Source organism: Symphalangus syndactylus, chromosome 2 (genome assembly GCF_028878055.3).
Source record: "Symphalangus syndactylus isolate Jambi chromosome 2, NHGRI_mSymSyn1-v2.1_pri, whole genome shotgun sequence".
Taxonomy (NCBI): domain Eukaryota; kingdom Metazoa; phylum Chordata; class Mammalia; order Primates; family Hylobatidae; genus Symphalangus; species Symphalangus syndactylus.
The window spans coordinates 137,717,246-137,742,333 of NC_072424.2; the positions used below are offsets into that span (position 1 = coordinate 137,717,246).

General features: G+C 45.6%; 1 protein-coding gene across 1 annotated transcript in view; it reads left to right on the top strand.

Moving 5' to 3' along the window:
• MAS1 (MAS1 proto-oncogene, G protein-coupled receptor) overlaps window positions 1-25,088 on the top strand; it is a 55,715-nt gene that overhangs the window by 3,822 nt on the left and 26,805 nt on the right. The gene's annotated exons all lie outside the window — the stretch shown is intronic.

The window sequence follows — 25,088 nt, forward strand, 5'->3', positions numbered from 1 at the left end:
TGGTTGCAACTCTTTGCTATTGTGAATAGTGCTGCAATAAACATATGTGTGCATGTGTCCTTATAGCAGCATGATTTATAGTCCTTTGGGTATATACCCAGTAATGGGATGGCTGGGTCAAATGGTATTTCTAGTTCTAGATCCCTGAGGAATCGCCACACTGACTTCCACAATGGTTGAACTAGTTTACAGTCCCACCAACAGTGTAAAAGTGTTCCTATTTCTCCACATCCTCTCCAGCACCTGTTGTTTCCTGATTTTTTTAATGATGGCCATTCTAACTGGTGTGAGATGGTATCTCACTGTGGTTTTGATTTGCATTTCTCTGATGAAGGCCCAGCACTTCTACGTGTTCATCAACCCAGAAGCTCTGAGAACTACGTCCTTTTGGGTTTTTATAGAGGCCTCATTACGCAGACATGATTGATTCCATCATTGCCTCCTCAGAGGCTGGGGAGTGGGGCTGAAAGTTCCAGTCTCCTCATCACCTGGTTGGCTTCTCTGGTAATCAGCCCCAACCTTAGGCCTTTTCAAAAGTCACTTCACTCACACAAACTCATGAAGCAGGAATAGGCTCCCTATAAGCAACAAGAGATGCTCCTATTTCACCTTTGTAGCTCCAGAGCTGTTCAGGAACTGGAGACAAAATGGAAATATTGTAACAAAAGCTGCTCCTGTCATTCTCATCACTTAGAAAAGTACAAGAGTTTTAGGAGCTGTGGCTGGGAGCCAGGGACAGTACCACAATGTGTATTTTCTTTTTTTTTGAGATGGAGTTTCGCTCTGTCGCCCAGACTGGAGCGCAGTGTTACAATCTCGGCTCACCCCAACCTCTGCCTCCTGGGTTCAAGCAATTCTCCTGCCTCAGCCTCCTGAATACTGGGATTACAGGTGCCCAACACCACGCCCGGCTAATTTTTGTATTTTTAGTAGAGACGGGGTTTCACCATGTTGGCCAGGCTGGTCTCGAACTCTTGATCTCGTATTTTTTATGATCCCACAGTATCACCAGAGCCTGCTAGTGCTGCCAGTAGGCCCTGGAGAAAGGAGGCCGAGGGGGACTGGGTGCAGACCCTCCCCACGCTCAGACTCCAGGGCGGTCGGCCCAGAAGCTTCCAGAGCCTGGAGGTGAGGCAGCAGTGTTCTGCTTCCTGCCTGGAAGGCCAGTGGAGGGGCTGAGGAGCCTTGAGTCCCTGGGGGGCCGCAGGCTGGCAGAGTGTGTGTTGGCAGGAGCCTGCGACAGTGTCCTGGGAGGCTGCATCTGCCACAATTCACAGAGAAGATGCAGACGAGGTCCCCTGTATCACTGTGCAGGGGCTCGGGAGGTGGCCGGGAACGAAGTGCTTGTGCGACTGTCTTGGAGAGATGTCAAGTGGGGCAGGGGTTGTCTCAAAGCCAGGAGGGACAGCTGAGAGAGAGCAAGGCCTGGAAACAGGGGCGCCTTAGGCCTGCCTGTCACCTCAACTGCAGGGGCCGCACTGCCCAGGGCCTGGCTGTGTCTGAGGTCCGCCTCTGCCCAGCTTCTTGGGGGCTCCCTCCAGGGTGCTGCAGAGGTGTGGGGCCGGCCCAGTTCCTGGGACACCGCTGACAGCCAGCCCGGGCTCAGGGACGCCTTGTGGCCTCTCGGAGCCTTCCCTGGGCCACATGCAAGCCAGGCCCCCTCACTGGCCCTAACGCTTCCCGCCCCTGCCCCCGGCAGGCCTCCCCGCCTCTCTGGGTCCTGCGCGTTCAGCCGTCTCGGTGTAAGCGCCCCGAGGAGCAGGTCCCCACTGCCCCTGATGCCACAGGCCCCCCAGCTGCCTGGCATGCAGGCCTCTGCTCTGCAAAGGGGAAAGGAGAGGAAAGATTTCAGAGAGAACAGCCCTGCATGGAGTCGGAACCTTGAAATGACTGAATTTCGAACCAGAGTTGCCTGCTTACTGGAAAGGAGCTACTCAAACAGAAGAGACAGAGTGACATTGAGGTGTCAAGATGAAGTATGTTTCCTGAACAAAGTGGGTATGGGAATTTGAGAGCAAATAGCTCCACTCTAGAAAATTAAAGATGGGCGTATTTCTGCATATTGGGGCCAGAGTGAAGGAACCTCCGCCAGCTTCACTGCACATTAAAGACCACCCTGGGCTGCTCTTGCCTCATGAATCTGATGCCCCCCGAGCGACCTCTCATCCTTCAGCACTGCTCAGGTGGGCTCTGTGCTGCTGTGCAGTGCAGCAGGTGGGAAAGGAATCTGCTGTCCCTCCAAAATTCACGTCTACCCAGAACCTCAGAATGTGAGTTTGTTTGGAAATAAGCTCCTTGCAGATGTGATTAAGGCTCCAGCTGAGGTTATACTGGATTAGGGCAGGCCCTAAATCCAAGGAGACAGCTTTGTAAGAGACAGAAAAGGACACACAGAGACAAGAGGAAAGAGGCCAGGGAGATGGGGCAGAGACTGGAGTGATGCTGCCACAAGCCAAGGAATGCTGGAAGCCACCAGAAGTGGGAAGGGGTGAGGAAGACCCTTCCCTAGAGACTTCAGCGGGACCATGGCACTGCTGATAGCTTAGTGTTGGGCTGCTGGTCTCCAGAACTATGAAAGTAAATTTATGTTATTTTAAGCCACCCAGTTTGAGGTAATTCTTATGGCAGCCCTACAGAGCAAATACACTCCTCCGACACAATTATGGTGATAAGAATTGGCCCAACCCTAACAATGTGGGGTCTGGCATAAGAGTACACATCCGCCATGTCTAAATATTTAAAACAACAAACTGCTCTTCATATCCATTAGGATGGCTATTATTTAAAAGAACCCCCATAAACACAAAATAACAGGTGTTGGTGAGAATGTGGAGAAATTGGAAATCTCCTGAATTGCTGGTGGGATTGTAAAATGGTGCAGCCACTGTAGAAAACAGTTCCCCAAATAGTTAAACATAGATTCCCATTTGATTCCCTAGTTACCCTTTGGGTATGTACCCAAAAGAATTGAAGGCTGGAACTTGAACAGATACTGGTACACCAAGGATCATAGCAGCCCTGATTCACACTAGCTGAAAGGTGGAAACAACCCAATTGCCCATGATGGAGGAATGGATACACAAAACATGGTATGTAGCTACAATGGGACATTATTCAGCCGTAGAAAGGAAGGGAATTCTGACACAATGATACATGCTATAATATGGATGAACCTTGAAGCCATTATGCTGAGTGAAATAAGCCAGATAGGAAAGGAAAAATAAATATGATTTCACTTGCATGAGGTACCTAGAATAGGCAAATGCATAGAGAGAGAAAATACAATGGTGGTTACCAGGGGCTAGGGAGAGAAGAATGGGGAGTTAGTGTTTAATGGGCACTAAGTTTCTGTTTGGAATGATGAAAGTTCTGGAAATGTATAGTGGTGTTGGTTGTACAACATTGTGATTGTACTTAATGCCCCTGAATTGTACTCTTAAAAATGGTTAAAATGGTAAATTGCATTTTATGTATATTTTACCACAATAAGAAAATTTAAAACAAGCTACTTAACTGTTAAATGTTCTATTTTTACCTTGACAAATATACATTTTTCCTTTATAATTATTTTTATTTATTTATTTATTTGCTTATTTTGAGACACAGCCTTGCTCTGTTGCCCAGGCTGGAGGGCAGTGGCACAATCTCTGCTCACTGCAACCTCTGAATCCCAGGTTCCAGCAATTCTTGTGCCTCAGCCACCTGAGTAGCTGGGATTACAGGCATGTGCCGCCACAGCCGACTAATTCTTTTGTATTTTCAGTACAGACGGGGTTTTGTCACGTTGCCCTAGCTGGTCTCAAACTCCTGGCCCCAAGTGATCCACTGCCTCGGCTTCCCATAGTGATGGGATTATAGGTGTGAGCCACCGCAACTGGCCCCGTTTATTATTATTTTTAATTGACACATAATAATTGTAGATATTTATGGGGTATATTGTGATATTTCCATACACATATACAATATATAATAAGCAAATCAGGGTAGTCAGCATATCTATTACCCCAAACATATTTTGTTTCTTTGTGTTGGGAATATTCAAAATTTCCTCTTCTAGCTATTTGAAAATATACAATAAATTATTAATTATAGTTACTCCATAGTCTTGTAGAACGCTAGCACTTACTCCTCCTGTCTAGCTGTGCAGTTGTATCCCTTCATTAACCTCTAGCTTTGCCTCCCCACCCTTCCCAGTGTCTAGTAACCACTCTTCTATGCTCTACTTCTGTGAGATCAACTTTTCTAGCTTTCGCATATGGGAACATGTTTTATCTTTCTGTGCCTGGCTGATTTCACTTAACATAACGTCCTCCAAACTCATTCATGTTGTTGCAGATGACACAGATTTTTGTTCTTTTTTATGGCCAAATAGTATTCCATTGTGTATATATATACCACATTTTCTTTTTTTAAAATTTTCTTGGATGTGTAATATATGTACATAGTATATCACATTAAAAAATCTATTCATCCATTGATGGACACTTAGATTGATTCCATATCTTCACTAGTATGAATAGTGCTGCAATAAACATGGGAATGAAGCTATCTCTTCAACATACTTATTTCCTTTCTTTCGGATATATACCCAGTAGTGGGATCGCTGGGTCATATGGTGGTTCTAGCTTTAGTTTTTTGAGAAACCGCAATACTGTTTTCCATAATGGCTGTACTAATTTACATTCCTACCAACAATGTATGAAAGGTCCTTTTTCTCTTCATTTCACCGACATTTGTTCTTTTGAAAATCTTTTCATGCCAGCCATTCTAACTGGAGTAAGATGAATAGCGCATTGTGGTTTTGCTTTGGATTTCCCTGATGATCAGTGATGCTGAGCACTTTTTCATGTACTTTTTGATCATTTGTAAGTCTTTTAGGAGATGTCTATTCAGCTCATTTGCTAATTTTTAATGTTTTAATTTGTTTTAATGAGCAAAACAAATAGAATGTGTTTTGCTTTGCTGTTGAGTTGTTTTTGAGTTCCTTGTATATTCTGGATATTAATCCCTTATCAGATGAATAGTTTGCAAATGTTTTCTCCCATTCTGCAGGTTGTCTCTCCACTATGTTGACTGTTTTCTTTGCTATGCAGAAGATTTTTGGTTTGATATAATCCCATTTGTCTATTTTTGCTTTTGTTGCCTGTGCTTCTGAGGTCTTCTCCATAAAGTCCTTTTCCAGACCAATGTTCTGAAGTGTTTTCCATATATTTTCTTCTAGTAGTTTCATAGTTTTGGGTCTTACACTTAAGTCTTTAATCCACTTTGAGTTGGTTTTTGGATATGGTGAGGGGTCTAGTTTTATTTTTCTGCACTTACTAATTGAAGCAACTGTTGAAGAGACTGTTCTTTCTCCAATGAATGTTTTTGATGTTCTTCTTGAATTGGTTGGCTGTAAACATGTGGCTATATTTCTGGTTTCTCTATTCTGTTCTATTGGTTCATGTGTCTGTTTTTATGCCAATACCAGGCTGTTTTGGTTACTGTAGTATATTTTGAAGTCCAGTAGTGTGATACCTCCAGCTTTGTTATTTTTGCTCAAGATTGCTTTGGCTGCTCAAGGTTTTTTGTGGTAGCATACAAATTTTAGGATTACTTTTTCTGTTTCTGTGAAGAATGTCATTGGTATTTTGATAGGAGTTGTATTAAATCTGTGATCGGTTGTGGCAGTGTGGTCATTTTTACAGTATTAAATCCAATCCATGAACATGATCTTTTTTTGTATCGTCTTCAATTTTATTTTCTTTAGCAGTGTTTCGTAATTTTCCCTTTAGAGATCTTCCACCTCCTTGGTTAAATTTATTCCTAGGTATTTCATTTTTTGACAAATATACATCTGAAACAATTGGAAGGCCAGGTTCAAGTTTAGAATTCCTGGACACCTTGGAGTTCCTTGACAGCACATAGCCACAGAGTATGCCCCTGGCCTATAGCCCAGCCCTCTTCTCTTCCTGAGTTTGGCTCTGTTCTTCACTGTGAGGAGCCTTACTTGCAAATGTGTGGCTACCCCTGGGAACATATCCAAGTTCCACACACACCCTTTGAAAACAGCCCCAACGTGGCCACCCCTTGGCCCAGGAGTATACCCAGTGGCAGCATGCATTACCTGCAGGGGGACAGACCCAGCGACAAGGCCTGTGCAGGCCCTGGAAGCAGGCTCAGAGCTGTTTGGCCCAAAATACCAGGGTCTTTGATATCTAGAGTGCAACAAAAAGGGGAGGGCCATAGGCTGCAGGCAGGCACATGGCCTGGGTCCCACAGACTTTGACCCTATGGTGGAACATGATTGCGGAAGCCACTGTGGGCCTGTGAGGTGTGGGTTCAGGTGGAGGCCCCACATCATCAGGCCTAAGGCAGGATTAAATAGTTTGGGATGCTTACTACCTGGGATGGACTGAAATGGGGCTGGAGAGGTCATTAACACCTGAAGCGAATCTTTATCTCTCCTTTTGGCCACCCAGAGTCTAACACCCTTCCCATGTTGGGGGAATTCTCCACCTCTTGGAATCTCACTTTCCCAGCTTCCCTTCCTGTGGGCCATGGGCTTTGATCTTGGCGCAGCCACTCAGATGTTTCTGGTCCCGACTTTGCCTTATCTGCTGCTGCCAAGAAGGGGCAGGCCACAGAGAATGCTCTGCCTGGTGGGGGTGGTGATGGCAGGAAGATAGGTCACAGAGTAGCAGGAGCAGTGCTAACAGCGTGTCGGTGCAGGGTATCAGTGGTAATAGGAGGTGCATCTGAGTCATCGTGGCTTGGGGGAGGTAGCAGCAGTGTCTTGATGCAGCTAATTATGCTGCATGATTTTAGCTCATGCAGTTGTTTTTGGAATTCTAACTTAGCCTGGATTTTTTTGTCTTCCTGGAGATTCTGTGAGCTAGATAATATCCTTTTAATAAATCCTCTTTCTACTCAGCTTAGTTGGTGTCTGTTTCTGTTGCTTGCACTTAAGAGCCCTGACTGATACAGGTTGCTTGTCACATGTGTAGTTTGGGGTCAGAAGTACCTGCAAAGTACCTTCCATTTAGCTTTAGATGAAGCATACCAGCCTATTGATTGCAAGAGGGCTCCTGAGAGCTAGATAGAACAAAGGATATTTGGGAAGTGATCTAGAAGCATGTCCCCGAATGCAGCACTCTTTAAAATGTGCCCTCCAGCAACCCAAGTGCCCATCTACACATGAAGAGATAAACAAAATGTGGTTTACGCATACAGCAAAAGGTCATTCAACTTTCAAAAGGAGGGAAATTCTGACAAATGCTATAACATGGATAAACATTGATATCATGGATAAACCATGATAAATCATGCTAAGTAAAATAAGCCAGACCCAAAAGGACAAATACTGTGTGATTCCACTTACATGAGTTCCCTAGAGTGATCAGATTCTTCAAGAGAACATGGAATGGGGGTTGCCAGGGTCTGGGTGGAGGGGAAATAGGGAGGTATCGTTTAATGGGTCCAGAGTTTCAGTTTGGGGGGATGAAACAGTTGTAGAGATGGATGGTGGTAATGGCTGCACAACATACTTAATGCCACTGAACTGTACATTTAAATGTGCTTAAACTGGTAAATTTTATGTTATGTATATTTTACCACAGTAAAATCAATTACAGGCTGGGCATGGTGGCTCATACCTGTAGTCCTAGCACTTTGGGAGACCGAGGTGGGTGGATTGCTTGAGCCTAGGAGTTGAAGACCAGCCTAGGCAACATGAAGAATCTTTGTCTCTATAAACAATACAAAAATTAGCCTGGCATGGTGTTGTGCACCTGTAGTCCCAGCTACTTGGAAGGCTGAGGTGGGAGGCCACTTGAGCCTGGGAGGTCAAGCCTGCAGTGAGTGGAGATGGTGCCACTATACTCCAGCCTGGCCAACAGAACGAGACCTTGTCTCAGAAAAATTAAATCAATTATGAGATAGAGACAGAGAGAGAGATCCTCCACAGAGAAGGTTTTGTGCGTCAGAGTCTGAAAGTGAGACTTGAGCCACACATCAAATTAGATTTCCTAGTCCTCAGATTGGCCCTTATAAACTGGCTTCAGGCATATGGTGTGAAGTCTCTTTGTGGTAAGGTCTGACAGTGTTCTCTTCAGGTGACCTCTCACTGGAGCCAACACAGATGCTGAGGTCCCAGGTGGGTGTCCATAACTATGACCTCGGGGTTCATCACGGACCAAGCTGCAGCAGCGAAGATGTGGATGCCCCTTCCTGCAGATCCCATACATGGATCCCTGAAAGTCTTCCCCAGGAAGGGCTTGAGGACATCTGGACTCAAGGAGGCCAGGAGATATTCCTGGTGGAGGTCTGGCTAGAGATTCACGGCCCCCACTCTCAAAAGTGGCAAACTCCATGGCACCAGGCAGGCAGCTCCACGCCACTGCAGTTGAGGGAGGGAATGGACGAAAAGGCAGTCGGATGGTCCTGAGCTGAGTGAGTTATAAACAGGAACAAATCTTTCATTCCCAAGGGCCTCATACTTTTACTGTGGAACTAGAATAAAATGAGGTGCTGTCCTGAGTACTTCAAAGTCATGTCCCAGACTAGTGGCAAACAACCGATCTTTCCTCTTGAGACATTCTCACTGGTTCTAAAGGCATTAAACAACGATTCCATTAAACAATGGACTTCTGGGGAGGGCACTTTTTGGGCCCCAGTTGGCAGAATATGGCAATTCTATTTGAGAGCCTTGGGCCTGCTGTATCCAGATGAAGGTGACCGATGTCAGGGACAGCTTAGCTATGGACTCTTCAAAAGCAGCAAGCCATGGGTGTTAATGTTCCTCAACAGCACGTCCTTGGACCTCAAGAGTGTGAGCCTTGGGAGCACACTGGTGTGCCTGCCAGACCACCCTCAGCGCAGAAGTGGAGTCCACCCTGGAGCAGAAGGCACAGCCCACCTCTGGAATTCCAACATTTCAGCATGGGGGCTCCCTGCTAAAACCGTCCCATATTGGGTAATATACACAGGACATACCTCAGCCCTGAGAAGGACAGAAATCCAGAACTGTCTATCAGTCAGTCTCTCAACTGGAGGCCTCAGCTGGAAAGATGTAACTGAACTGTCTAAAGATGCTGGGCATTAGGATGTCCATATGTCTCTAGGAGTGAGGCCAGAAGACTTCCTCCTTATGCTGGGGAACTGGAGAGGAGACCTAGGCTGCCCATCTGCCTCTGGAAGGAGTTGAGACACTGGAGACCTAATTCAGTGTGCAACTAATTTCAGGAACAAAACACAGGAACTGTAACAAGCAGCCACCAACACATCTTGGAACAACTCAGACTGGATCAAGCAGTGGCCGGCTGCCAGGGTAAGGATGTGGGAGATTTTGGCAGAAAGAGTGTTGCTAGGAACCAGGGGCTGCAGGACAGGAAGCAAAATGGTCAACTGCTGAAGCCTCTCTGTGTCTTGTGCTACAATTGTTTAGAACCTTACCCACTGTTATGGCTGAATAGTGTCTGACTGCACCCCAATTCCTATGCTGAAGCCCGAACATCTGGTACCTCAGAATGTGACTGTATTTGGAGATACGGCCTTTAAAGAGGTGATTAAGTTAAAATGAGGTGATTAGGGTGGGCCCTAATCCAGTGTGGCTGAGGGTCTTTATAAGAAGAGGAAATTAGGACAGAGTCATACACATATGGAGAAAAGATCATGTGATGATACAGGGAGGACATAGCCATCTGCAAACCAAGGAGAGAGGCCGCTCTGCCAGCACCTTGATCTTGGACTTCCAGCCTCTGGAATTGTCATTTCCACTACTTCAGCCTCCCAATCTGTGGCACTTTGTTCTGATGGCCCTAGCATGTGAATACACCCAGGCATAAAGTAGGGGAGGAGAATGAAATAGGACAAGATAGAGTAACCCACAGGAAACATCTGCCCACTGGTGAGCTTTCCCTGTGTACACAGGGTTGGCCAGATGGAAGGTCCTGCCACTTCTCCAGGAAGGTCAGGGCCACTACCCCTCTGCTATGGGTTGGATGTGGTTTGTTTGTTTCCATCAAAACTCATGTTGAAATTTGATCTCTAATGTGGCAGTGTTGGGTGGTGGGGCCTAGTGAGAGGTGTTTGGTTACTGGTGCGGATCCCTCATGCATAGGTTGGTGCTATTCTCAAGGAAATCAGTGCGTGCTTGCCCCGGGAAGACTAGATGAGTTCTCTTGGGAATAGATTAGTTCCTGAGAGAGGATTGTTAATACAGCCAGGATTCCCGTGGGATTTTCTCCTCTTCAAACATGTCCACTTCCCCTTTGATATTCTCCACCATGTTATGATGCAGTTGTGACAGCCCTCACTGGAAACCAGGGCCGTGCCCTTGAACTTCTCACCCTGCAAAATTGTGAGCTGAACGTATTTTCTTTATACATTACCCAGACTCAAGTGTTCTTTTATAGCAACACAAAATAAACTAAAATACCCCCTCAGAGGATCTAAGTTGGGGACAGGGCAGTGGCCTGTCTTGGAGGAGAAACCTTGGCTAGGTGGGTCCAACCCTTGCATCAGAGCATGTGTGACTGAGTGGCAGGGCTGAGGCCTTCACCACAGGGGCAGGCACAGGGGCAGGAGAAGCAGCTCCACATTGGGCAAAGCAAGAAATCCATTCTGCTCTGTGGCTTTGCTGTGTGTCACTAGGGAGACAAGTGGACAGTGTCACATAAACAGACCATTGCTGACTGGTAAGGGGAGGGGGAACAAACCATTCTGGAGGAACAGATTGAGGACAGAGTCCTAGCACCTCTCTAGTCGAGGGAAACCTGGAAGAATGAAAGTCTTTGTGAGAATGCAAAGATTTTCCAAGTTATTCCATCTTCTCACCATTGGACCCAGAAGGCTGTCCCCTGTCCCAGCCTGTACTGCTCAATATAATCATCCACTGCAGTCACAGGGGAAAACGAGGCTGCAATTCACCCAGAATGGAAAGATCAGCCGCATATTTCCAGAGCAATTTTTTCCACTGACAGTGACTCGATAAATAACCACAGGCTGGGAGAAGGAGAAGACCGTGTGGATGGGAGCTGGGTGGGGCATGTACTCTGGTCGTCCTTCCACCCTTCAAAGAATTAGAGGCTGCCCAGCAAGGCTCAGCCTCAAGCCATCCCTCATCCTACTGATTGTCCCTAAGGTCAGCTTGTTGTCTACAGTGCACTGAGGCACTTCTCTGTGCCGCAGACCCCACCCAGCTCTACCGCCCACCTTGTGGAGTGGACAGCATAATCCTCTAGAACACAGCAGGAAACTTGCACATATTTGGACTAATGAGGCACACAGGGAAAACCCTGATTCCTGCTGGAGCGGCACAAAATAGAGCAGCTCTGTTATTATTCAATGTATATGCTTTTAAAATTACTAATTTTTTAAAATTTTAGATTCAGGGGATACACGTGCAGGTTGGTTACATAGATATATTGCATAATGGTGAGGTTTAGGCTTGTAGTATACCTATCACCCAATCAGTGAACATTGTACCTAATAGGTAATTTTTCAACGCTCACCCCCTCCCACCCTCCATTTATATACTGATTACATGTTTTTGATCTAGCAAAGCCATCCACTAAAAACACTTAGTGACTAATAATGGTATACCTAAGTTTTCCACTCTCTTACTCTTTTCTGGACATTTTTTATGGATATAAAATGTGTATACAGAAATATTAACAAACTTTAAGTGTACAGGCCAATGACTGCTGATATAAGCAGATACCTGTATAACCACCACTTTACTCAAGATAACAGGAGCAGACATTTTTAAAAGGATGACAACAGAGAACTGTTTCTTTTCTTTCTTTGCAAATCATTTCTTCCCCCAGTCACCATCCCTCAACATACATGACGGATTTTTGAATAGTATTGGATTGCTTCTGGCTGCCTTGGACACATGCCAGCAGTGGGCTGGTTTGGGGTCTGGGAGGGTACTGGTGGTCAGGGAGAACACTCAGGGCTCACAGGACACCCACTATTGCCTGGGGCTCATTCCCCAGAGCTGCCTAAGTACGGTCTCAAGAACATGTTCCAATGCCATCCCAGTGTACAGCAGGGCAACACAATTCAACTTCGTAAAGCACTTGTTACAGGTTGAACTGTGTCCCCCAAAAAGACACGCTGAAGTCCCAACACCCAGTACCTCAGAATGTGGCTTTATTTGGAAGTTGTTGCAGGTGTAATTAGTTAAGATGAGGTCATATTGGAGTAGAAGGAACTCATATTGAATGAATCCAGTGTGACTGATGTCCTTATAAGAAGATGGTCATGTGATGACAATGACATGACCACAAAGGCAGAGACTGTGCAAGCCAAAGAGTGCCAAGGATGGACAGCCAGCCACCCCAGAAACTGGGAAGAAGCAAGGAAGGGCTCCACCTAGTCTCAGAAGGACCAAGGTTCTGGTGACACCTGGATTTGGGACTTCCAGCCTCCAGAACAATGAGAAAATACATTTCTGCTGTTTAAACCACCCAGGGTGTGGGGCCCTTTTGCCATAGCCCTAGGTGATCTGGTAGAGCAGCATGCTGCACACTGAGCACCATACAATGTCTCACACTCCATTTTCTCCATCCCATGCTGCCAAGGTGACTTTATTGAGTCCTACTCTTTATAGTTTGTATTATGAAAACAACTGACTGACTTATTGAAGATTTAGATAAAATTTCAAATTACATATCCTACGGGCCACACTGGTACGTCCCACGATAGCTGTAGAAACAACAATGCAATGATGGCTAAGATTTATCCACACTTACTAGGAGTCCTTCTTGCATCATCCCATTTAATTATCCCAACAGCCTTTATTGGGTGGATACGTCATTGTCCCCATTTTACAGACAAAGAAGCTGAGGCTTTGGGAAGTGCAGTAACTTGCTTAAGGTCAACAGCGGCGAAGTGGATTGCTGTTTGGACACACAGTGCCACGTGTGGTGTTAGGTGGGCTGATCTCCCCCCAGCTCCACCAAGAATCATTGTGCAAGTGTGGATGAGCCTCCTTCACAGCAGCTCAAGGTGTGAAGGTCCTGTCAGAGGTGGACGTGCAGAACGTACAACCTTGCTGCATCTTGGGGTATAACGAGAATGAGCAAGTCTATTTCCTGAGTGTGGTGCTTAAAGTCCCACCTCCTGGTAAAGGCAGACAGTCGGTCCTTCTGGCTCCAAGGCTGCTTGTTGTGCCAATGAAGAGAAAACCTCAAGTTTGGCCTCTGGTAAAGCAGCTCCCAGGGAGGGCCCACCTCCCCCGGGAAGCAGAGTGTGCTGGCATGGTATCCTGTCGGGACTGCTCACCCAGGGCAGAAGCACACAGCGTTGCAGGGTTTATGCCTGTGGAATCGCTTGGGAAAGGTCTCCAATCTTAGAACTTTCCTATTCTAGAGCTTTCTAGAATATTCAGCTCAGCTTAAGCCTTTTATAATCCCAGGGTATCAGAACTATTTAAGGGATTTGAATGTAACTTGGACGAATTGTGCTATGAACCTTGGTTAGCGTGACTTCACCTGTATCAACAGGTCTGTGCCCTCTGACCCTGACCTCTCCCCAGGGATTCCAGCGATTCCCTGATAGGGGAGGTGTACTTCCTAGGGGCCACTCATTTTTTGCCCTGTGCATGGGAGCCTTCTGTTTTCCCCATTATCCCCATTATCCACTTCTTTCCTGTCAGCACTTAGGAACCCAACCCTCACCTCCACTTCACTATGGAAGAGAGGCCATGTATTAGTCTGTTCTCATACTGCTATAAAGAAATGTCTGAGAATGGGTAATTTGCAAGAAAAGAGGTTTAATTGGCTCATGGTTCTGCAGGCTGTACAGAAAGCTGGCAGCATCAGCTTCTGGGGAGGCCTCAGGAAACTTACAGTCATGGCAGAAGGCAAAGTGGGAGCAGGTGTCTCACATGGCCACAGCGGGAGGAAGAGAGTGGCGGGGCAGGTGCCACACATGTTTAAACAACGGGATCTCACAAGAATTCACTGCTGTGACGACAGAACCAAGGGGGATGGAGTTAAACCATGAGAAACCGCCCCCATGAGCTAATCGCCTCCCACCAGGCCCCACTTCCAACATTGGGGATTACAATTAGCCAGGAGATTAGGGCGGGGACACGGATCCAGACCACATCAGGCCATATAAGGGCTGGTGTCTTCTGGCTCAGGGTTAGTGTCCTGAAGTGGCTACGAGGGGCCAATAGTCAACCATTAATTTTCCACGTCAGCAGAGCACAGTGGAGAACACTGAAAATCCCTTAGTCTCATTTTGGCCAATGGTACAGGCTCCTTCTCCAGCACATTCTCTTAAGAACACGAGTATGGTGAACTTGCCCCATGCTGGTCGGCTCGTTCCCTTTCTGTGGTGGTAGGTCTGTGGAAATGAAGAAAGAGAAGCCTGGGAGGAACGGAGAGCCGCACACTGTGTGGGTGAGCCTGAGCCGTGGGAAGGTGACTGTATTTTCCTCTTTCCCTTGAACAATGCTGAAAGTTGGGACAAAATTAAGAAGGTCTATTTTATTTATTTTGCTGTATTGTGTGGGCTGGACACATTTTTGTTTTTGTCTAATATATATATATATTTTTTTTATTTTAGAAACAGCATCTCTCTCTGTCACCCAGGCTGGAGCGCAGTGGTACAATTGTGGCTCACTGCAACCTTGACCTTTTGGGCTTAAGTGATCCTCCCACCTCAGCCTCCTGAGTCCCTGGGATAACAAGCATAAGTCCCTGTATGTGGCGCCTATAATTTTTATTATTAAACATTGGGTAGTTGAATAGCTCTTAAGTAGCTGACAGTTGCCAGAAATCATTAAGCTATGATTTTCCTCATTGCAGATGCCAAGTGCACCTCATTAGAGCAATGTATGGGCACTGACTTACCAATAATGAGCCCAGCAGATGGTGTGGAATGTGGATGATGTGCAGGCTGTTTTCAGATCAATGAAGCAAGGCTAGTTGGATACATTTTTACCATTGTAATCTGCCACCAAAATCATTTAGTAAGTACATTTTATGATGCACAGAATACCGTGATAAGGTATCCTGGCTTTACAAAAAAAAGTTAGCAAGTCCTTACCCTCTAAAATATGACAAGCAGTAATGACAAAGATGTCTCAAGCATCCCCTAAACATATGTAAGTTATTAGTATTATACCATGCTATATTCAGGGAAAAGGTTTGCTAAATGCTAGTTATGATCAACAGAGACAGATTGGTTCAGCAAAACGTCAGCAAAGGGCTCTAGTCAATTTACTGACAGTTACAGATGTTTGTTAAACCACTTAGCAGTGGCAGGCATGGTGGCTTACACGTGTAATCCCACCACTTTGGGAGGCTGAGGTAGGAAGATTGCTTGAGACCAGCCTGGGCAACATAGTGAGACCCTGTCTCTATAAAATATATATATATTAGCCAGGCATGGTGGCATGCTTGTTGTCCCAGCTACTCAGGAGGCTGAGTTGGGAGGATCACTTGAGCCCAGAAAATCGAGGCTTTGGTGAGCCGTGTTCATGCCACTGCACTCCAGCATGGGCGACAGAGTCAGACCCTGTCTCCAAACAACAACAACAACAACAACAACAACAACGCAGAACAGTGTTCAGCCCCTACTATGTTCTCAGGCACACAAGGAAGGATTGATGTCGTTCATTTCCTGTATGACTTACATACAGTCTAACTGAAGGAATTAGACTAACATTCAAGAAATAATGATAACCAGTATTTAAAATTGTGGTAACCGTTCTAAACATAATTGATTTATTCAACTTATTGTTAGGCTAAGCCAGTACTAGATGAGTTAGGCATGACTCTTGCTTTAAAAATAAAGAGCTATTTTTAATCAGGTAAACAGACACGTAATAAAGTAACTCTAATAGAATTTAGCAAGTGCCATTGAGAATTTAGAGACTCCTTTCTTCGGGAATTCAGAGTCACTGCTATTTTGTTAGCTATTTGTAGTATTCCCAATATACAAGTTATTATCATTTGGAGGTGACTTTTTTTTTCAGTATCCTTGAGGATATTATAGGTGAAAAAACATTGCCAAAATCTATATTTACTGGCAGAAAAAGGACAATACAAATTTATGTTGCCCAGATTTGACCTCTGACTAAATAATTTTGAGTAGTTTTCTTTTAGGTAGCCATATGGTACATTTGCAAAGACAGGTCAAATATGTATCTTCAGGCTTCTTAGCAGGAAAAGAGAAACAAACATTCCACCTACCCAATTTATAGTTTTCTATCAATACAAACAGATTGACTGCTGCTCAGAAGAAACTCAGCTACTCCAGATGTAGAAATCTCAAAAAGGAAACTTTGTAGGTATCGTGGGAAGGGTGTTAGCCAACCTTTATGAGGACAATTTTGATCTTTTTGTGTCTCTCTTTTGTAGAGCCCTGAAATGCTAGCTGATGAATATCTCCGAAGGATAATTGAGATGGTACAGTTCCATGAAGGGCCAAGTATGCAGGGCTAAACCCAGGGTATCTAATGTATGCATACATTAGAACAGCTAGAGGAATGGATAGATTCCATGATCCAAGGCAATACTCCGAAAATACTCTTTCTCACAACTGGATTTTTTTTCAAGATGTTCGGGTAAGAAAGAGCACAGGATTATAATCTAGGTAAGGAATTAGATGGCAAAGTGTCTGTATAGCAGATTAGGTGCCGATTCAGAGGACAAGAAAATGTTTCATTTATTTTAAAAATCGCATCACCATCCCAGTGCTCATGTCTGCATGGATAGCCACCTGACTATGGCCCAGGAAGGCCCCGGGAATTCTGCCACCTTGCGTACCAGCTAGTGTTAGTAATATCTGTAGTAGCCACACGTATGAATGCCTGCCTCTTAGCACCCTTACCAGCACTGAATATTTTAATTTTTAAGTGTTTGCCAACCCAGTGGGTGAAAAAGGGAAATATATTTTTTAAGTGTGCATCTCTTTAGGTAATAATGAGGTTGGATATTTTCCATGTGCTTTGACCATTTGTCTATTTGGAGTCTTACTGTTTTTTTCTTATCAATTTGCATGGCTCTCTATATACTCAGCATGTCCATCCCTATTAACCTGGATCTTGAGCCACTCCTTGGTGGAAATATAAAGCGGCCAGCAGAATCCAAGACCAGTTTTGGAAAGCGTGGAGGGTCTAGTTGATTTAAAGTACTGTAATGTGGCCGGGCGCAGTGGCTCACACCTGTAATCCCAGCACTTTGGAAGGCTGAAGTTGGCAGATCACCTGAGGCCAGGAGTTTGAGACCAGCCTGGCCAATATGGTGAAACCCTGTCTCTACTAAAAATACAAACATTAGCTGGGTGTGGTGGTGCATGCCTGTAGTCCCAGATACTCAGGAGGCTGAGGCTGAGGCAGGAGACTCGCTTGAACCCAGGAGGTGGAGGTTGCAGTGAGTTGAGTTTGTGCCACTGCACTCCAGCCTGGGCAACAGAGCAAGACTCCATATCAAAAAAAAAAAAAAAAAGTACCATAATGCTATGATGCTTTAGGCTGGTATCAAAACCCTTTGCTTGTAATTCATTTTTAAACCTATCCTTACTCCCCAAAAGACTAGCAGCAGACAATGTAAGCTGCTTTAGTAATAATTTTGGTGTGAGGCAGTGGCGGAGAAGAAATGGGGGCCACAAAACAACATGTAACTTTAGCACATAATTTGAAATTATTAAAAAATGAATTCAGAATTCCATTTCCTTTCATAGTTTGCAAAGAAGCCATTTCAGTTTGACATTATATAAGTATATGCTTCTGTACGCGTGTGTCTATGTGTATTTTGTAGTTTTGTAACAAATCACTTTCCTTAGCCACTAAGGGAAAAAAAAGTGTGAAGATTTCAATGACTAAGCTCAGCTATAATACTTTTTTTAAATTAAGAAATACTTTTATTGAGGTATAAAATTTACATATAGTGAAATGCACAAATCTTAGTTATTGAGTTTGGTGAGTTTTGATAAATGCATACATCTACATTGGCCATACCTCCAAGATACAGGATGTTATCTTCTCCTCAGAAAGTTCTCTGGTGCCCCTTCCTAGTCAATCTGCCACTTCTAATAAAAAACAATCAGATTTCCATCACCATAGACAAGTTTGCCTCTTCCAGAACTTCATATACGCATATGGATACAGATAATATATACGTGCTCTTTAGTGTCTGGCTGCTGTCACTCAGCCTTATGCTTCTGAGGCTTACCCATGTTGTTGTATGCAGCTGTATCTGTGGGTTGCTCCCCTCTGTTGGCAAATAGTATTCCATTGTTCTATGGTATGAATGGTCTTCACTTTGTTGATCCAGCTTCCAGCTGATGGACATCTGGGCTGTGTCTAATTTTTATTTATTTTTATTATTTATTTATTTATTATTTTACTATTATTATTTTTTTTGAGACAGAGTCTTGGTCTGTCACTCAGGCTGGAGTGCAGTGGTGCAATCTCAGCTCACTGCAACCTCTCCCTCCCCGGTTTAAGTGATTCTCATGTCTCAGCCTCCTGAATAGCTGGGATTACAGGCGCATGCCACCATGACTGGCCAGCTTTTGTATTTTTAGTAGAGACGGGGTTTTGCCATTTTGGCCAGGCTAGTCTCCAACTCTTTTTTTTTTTTTTTTTTTTTGAGACGGAGTCTTGCTCTTTCGCCCAGGCTGGAGTGCAGTGGCGCAATCTCGGCTCACTGCAAGCTCCGCGTCCCGGGTTCACGCCATTCTCCTGCCTCAGCCTCTCTGAGTAGCTGGGACTACAGGCGCCCGCCACCACGCCCGGCTAATTTTTTGTATTTTTTAGTAGAGACGGGGTTTCACCGTGGTCTCGATCTCCTGACCTTGTGATCCGCCCGCCTCGGCCTCCCAAAGTGCTGGGATTACAAGCGTGAGCCACCGCGCCCGGCCTAGTCTCCAACTCTTGACCTCAGATGATCCACCCACCTTGGCCTCCTAAAGTGCTGAAATTATGGGCGTGAGCCTCTGCGCCCAGCCCTAATTTTTATTTTTGTAAGTAAAATTGCCATGAGCATTCTTACACAAGGCTTTTTGTGGCTACAGGCTTTAACTTCTGATGGATAAATACCTAAGAGTGAAATTTCTGGGTCGTAGAGTAGACGCGTGTTTAATGTTTAAGAAACTTCCACAGTTTCCCAAAGTGGCTGTGCTATTTATACTCCCTCCAGAGCTATGTTAGAGTTCTAATTAGTCTACATTTTCACCAACATTTGGTGTGAACAACCTTTGTACCCACATTTTGGTAGGTATGAAATGGTATCTCATTACAGTTTTAATTTACCTTCCTCTGATGATTAATGATATTGAATCCTTTTTTTTTTTTGAGACAGAGTCTCGCTCTTTCACCCAGGCCGGACTGCAGTGGCACTATCTCCGCTCACTGCAAGCTCCGCCTCCCGGGTTCACGCCATTCTCCTGCCTCAGCCTCCTGAGTAGCAGAGATTACAGGTGCCCGCCACCACGCCTGGCTAATTTTTGTATTTTTAGTAGAGATGGGGTTTCACCGTGTTAGCCAGGATGGTCTTGATCTCCTGACCTGGTGACCTGCCCGCCTCAGCCTCCCACAGTGCTGGGATTATAGGCATGAGCTGCTGTGCCCGGCCGATATTGAATACTCTTTCTTTTTTTTTTTTTCAGACGGAGTCTCGCTGTCGCCCAGGCTGGAGTGCAGTGGAGCGATTTCGGCTCACTGCAGGCTCTGCCCCTGGGGTTCACGCCATTCTCCTGCCTCAGCCTCCCAGTAGCTGGGACTACAGGTGCCCGCCACCTCGCCCGGATAATTTTTTGTATTTTTAGTAGAGACGGGGTTTCACCGTGTTAGCCAGGATGGTCTCAATCTCCTGACCTCGTGATCCGCCCGCCTCAGCCTCCCAAAGTGCTGGGATTACAGGCGTGAGCCACCGTGCCCGGCCATTGAATACTTTTTCATGAGCTTCTTGGCCATTTGCTTATCTTCACTTATAAAGTATTTGTTTGAGACTTTTGTCCATTTCAAAAACAAAACTGTATTGTCTTTTTTAAGTTGTAGGAAGTCTTTATATATTCTCGATACAAGTCCTTTGTCTGATATACGTTTTGCAAGAATTTTCTCCAAGATTGTGGCTTGCCTAGAAATTTTGTGTCTTTGTTGAACAGGCATTTTTAATTTTAATAAAGCCCATTTAATAATTTTTTTTACAGTTTGTGCTTTCTGTATCCTAAGAAATCTTTGCCTGTGTCAATATCAGGAAGATATTCTCTTGCTCACTCTAGAAACTTTGTGATTTAGCTTTTATACTCACATCTGTGATCCCTCTCAACGTCACTCTTGTGTACGGTGTGAGGTAGCAGCTGAGGTTCACTTATTTCGCTGTGAATATTCATCTGCTCTGTAAAGACTTGGCTTTCCTCATTGAATTGTTTTGTCCCCCTTTTTTGAAAGTCATCTTGTCATATGTGTGTGTCATAACTGTACTCATTATTCTATTTCATTAATCTATTTGCCTATTCTTTTGCCAACACCAGCCTGCCTCAGCCTCCCAAAATGCTGGGATTATAGGCATGAGCCACTGCACCCTGCGTACGCGGTCTTAATTACTGTAGCTTTGTAATAAATCTTGAAGTCAAGTGGAGTACCATACTTTAACTTGAAATCCTCCTTTAATAAACTACAAGGCTTCAGACATCTATCCTACTTCCCAAATCAGAGATACCATAAAGTATCTATGGGTGTGCATCACCAGTCATTTATTCTCATATTGAGCTGTGAGTGCCGTGAACGTCATGAAGTCCCTTTTGCTGTGAATTTATTATGAGCACATACTTTTGAACATCTCCCACTCCACAATTATTTCCAAACTTGTTTCAAGAAAAAACTTTCTAGTATGGTGTTCTGGATTTAGAAAAAAGAGAAAAATGAGATTAAAAAAAGAAGAGGAGAATGAAAATGAGTTTATACTTTACAGCTTTTACGTCCTAGGTATAGGTGGGGATTGTGCACTCTGGAGTCACTCTCTCCTTGCTCTGACAAGGGAGATAGGGCAAGTTACTTAAACTCTGCAAGCCTCACTTTCCTCATCTGTAAAATGGGGATAAAATATTAAGCACTTAAGAAATGTCCTTGTGACTCCTGGGAGCCAAAAAAAAAAAAAAAAAAAAAAACCAGGAATTTTGAGGACTTCCTGTATAGCCATGTTAACCAGATGGTGCTGAACTGGAGGAGGGACGGATGGGAATATACACACCTGAAGCGCAGATGAGCTCTGAGATTGGATCGAGTGAGTCATCCACGAAGTGCTCGTACATTTTCACCTGTGACTCAGTGCGAACTTTCTCTAGGGATGTCCCTGTGAGCAAGATCATCCGTCCTGGGCAAAGGGCTCTGGCACTGGTTTTCCTCAGGGGCCCTTTTTACAAAGATTCCCAGGGGAAGAGGGGAGAGGAAGGGAGGAAAATTAGTTGGGGTAAAGGTATTCCCAAATCGTCAGAGCATGTGAGCCTCTTCAGGCAGACCCCGATCTCCCCCTGGGGATGGAGTGTGCTCCTCTCCTCTTCCCTCCTTCCCCACCCTGCCCTGGCACCCAGTGCCACCCCTGCCTCCTCCCCATCTTTATTATGTTGGCCCAGGCTGCCTCACACCATGATCGGTTTATTTTCTAATTATTTTCTCCTGCTGCAAACTTTAGCCAGCCCTGCAGATGAGATATCTGGTGATTCTGGGAGACTCGGAGAGGCATTTATTTATTTTCTTATTTATCTGAGCTATATTAGTTGGGAGTTCTCCTTTTGGAACTAGTGAGGTCTAGTTTGTCCACTGCGATGATCTCTTGGGTGGCAGACACCATCCCAGGCTGTCCCGCAGGAGGGAAGCAGCTCCCTGAGCCTTGCCCGGCCCCTCAGTGGAAGGACTATCCTGGATTAGGGATGCCCAGCTCTGGGTCCCTTCACATCCTCCTCACTGCTCGGCAAAGGCACTTGTGCCAGATGAGAAGTCTCCTTTTGGGCAGACTCCTACGATTGAGGGGAGGCTGGGGGGGGTCCCTGGGGGCTGGAAGCAAAGCCTCCCACATGCTGAATTCTTATCTGCAGCTATGCTCTGTTTGGGCCCTTCCCGGGGTGCATCTTGGAGGGCTACTTGCACCGTGTCCGGCGGGTTTGCTTCCCCATTTTCATACCTATATAGTTTCTGCCGTTTGTAGTACTCTCACTGGGCTCCCCCATGTGGACCTGACTAGCTGGAAGAAACCAAGCACGTGGGGGAGAAAATGTCATTTCTCTTTCAGATCTGATGTTTAAGAAATGTATGCTGAGTGTAAAGATTTTTACTGGGGACAGACCCAACCAATTCCAGGGCAGGGTTGGCTAGCAGAAGCCTGGAGAAGATTCCCTGAGGCTGATGGGGATCCGATCAGCCTGGGAGAGTTCTGTTCTCAGGGTTTTATCTTGGGCTTTTATCTGGCCAATGAGATCTGAAGCCTCTTTTGCAGCTCCAGAGGGCAGAGGGCAGACCAGTTCCACTCTGAGACCCTGTCAATAAAACGGATGGGATAATCACTTGTCCCTCTGGTCAAGTTTGCAAGTCTAAATTTCTAGCATACCTGAAGTTGTTCTGCTCCTGAATGGTGAACCGAGACAATGTGTCCTAAGCCAGTTGCCTGCCATTCTGTGGACCTTCCATGTGTTTCCATTTCTTATTCTGGAACCATCTTCTGTGAAAGTGAGCACTCAGGCACTGACCATTCCTTCCATCGGTGCAGCCCAGCCCCCTGCCCTCCTGACTCTCCATCTTTCTAACATGGAGGGGAGTGCTGGGCTTTTGTGAGGCACTTAATAGTTATCTCCCCAGAATATAGGCTCGGCATTGAGGGCATAGAAGAGTTCCTTCCAGATAAGGAACACATCTGAGGATGTGACTTGAATTCTCTAGACTTCCTTGGGTTTAGTGCTGAGTGAAGAGGCACGGAGAGGGTTTGGAGCTTTAGGGTAAAGCACTGATAGAAGAAAGGAATTCTGCCACTTACTGGGATGCCTATGGGCTCTCCCACTTATGGTCTACGTAGGGATTCTACCACTGTACCCTACTTAAAGGGACTTACCACTTGTGCGTACTGCCACTTATGGGTCCACTGCGTGGCCATGGGTAAATAAGCTTCCTTCTTCCCTGCTCCCATAAGGCCCTCCACCAGGTCCCCTTCATTGTGGTTCTCTGTTGTTTGATGGCAGAAAGAGGGATGTTGTTTCTCTAGGTAACTTTGGAAGGTGTGACTTGGAGGTGGATGCTAGAACTTCCGCCGGAAGTTGGAGCTCCAGACCCTCCTGTTCCCTAGGTTCAGTTGCTTTGTTACCCGCTCTTGCTACACCTCCTTCCCCTCAAACTCTGCCCACCTCTGAAGGGGAGAATGATTACTCACAAAGACAAACCAAGCACAGAAATAGCCAACCTATTTGTGGCTTAAATGCAAGCAGTTTTATTTTTACAGTGAGTTGCTGTATTTTCTCTAAAGATAAATCATTATCTACCAAAAATGCGACTCCAGCTCCATCTGCGATAGTTCCTGCTTTGTTAGTGGTGCCAATTAGTCACAAAACAACTGGGGTCTTCCGCCACCCACTCAAGCTAGGGGCAAAGAGAGCCACCTCTTTCAGACTCCCCCGGCCAGCCACCAACCCCTTTGGAGGCTCTCCCCCTACCTAGAAGCCATCGGGCCACCCTGGCTTCCTGGCGGCTTGCTCTTCATTCACCTTGGGACCATTATCAATTTCCAAATTGGGCAGTTTGTTGTCCTCTGCCTGTGTGGACAGATTTCTGTTCTGTTAGGCACTGGAAAAAGCAAATTGGTGAGGCCCTCTGTTCTGTTGACTTACATAATGACGTTGGAGTCCTCCTTCTAGTTGGTCACTCTGTGCAGGGTTTCACAGCACCCATGGGGACAGGGTGAAATGTTCATAAAATCTGGGCAGCCCCTGATCTGAGAAGCAGCGAATGTGGAGCAGAGAGGATCCCTCTGTCCCATCCCATCTCCTTCATCCTTCGTTTCCTTCGGGATCAATTCCTCCCCTGCTGGGATTGGAACCTCCCTGGGCAGCCTGTTATTTTTCCCTAATCACGTTTTCTTCCGTGGGTCTGATCCTTTCCCACCAGGTGCTCCTCTTTTCTGCCTTGCAGTCTGCTTTAGATGGTGCCCATTTCCTTTTTAGTTTCTGACCATCCTCTGGGAAACTAAAGTTCTCCAGGAGGCTGAACTTCTCCTTCCTTGGAACATCGGAACCAGGTAATAAGGACTCCTTTCCAACTTCAAGACTGAGTTCACCTGGTCTGTTGATTTGCTGCTCAGCACTGCCTACCCAATAGATGCCTGCTGGCTTCAGGGGAAGCTCTCTTCTCTCCCCTTTCTTCTTCCCACTGGGAGGACTGAGCTGCTGGTCAGGCTTCCCACAAGAGTAGTTTGGCTCTGCCCTGGGACTATGGTCTTCCTGCTTACGAAAACAGTCGGAAGGGAACTTCATCTGTGGGTTCCTATGTCTGCTTTCCCACAGAGTCTGAAACTGCCTTCTTAACCCTTTTGATATAGTTGGTCCCCGGGGTCCCTTAATACTTTGGCACAACATCTATGAAGGAATCCCTTTAAACAAGGGAAAATGCTACCCTGAGTGAGGGGTGGGTCTTCAGGCTTGGGATCTCACGCTTGGCTACCTGAGATCCAAGAGATCCAGAATTCTCAGCCTTTGGGGCTTCACATTGTGTTCTTTGAAAAATGGGTAACATATTGACCATTTTTGGTTTTTAAAAGACAGAAAAACAAAAAACCTAACCAAACAAACAAACAAAAAAACACAAAAAATGCAGAACAGGGATCGGGGAAAAGGAATTTGCTCTCATGTTCCTGACTGCACGGGTGAGAGTCTGCATCTAACAGAAACAGCTGCTCCCAGGAGGAGTCCCTGGACCAGGCTGGGAAGCAGTCTGGGCATGGCCAATGGTGCAGACCCCTGCCTTCACCCCTGAACACACTCCTTGGCTTGCTCGCTTTTCATAGCATCCTATGGGTCTTATATACTACACTGAGCACGATACTCTCCGAAACTGGGTTGCAAAAAGGGAACAAATCCTTAACTATCTAGCCATGTGTCTCCCG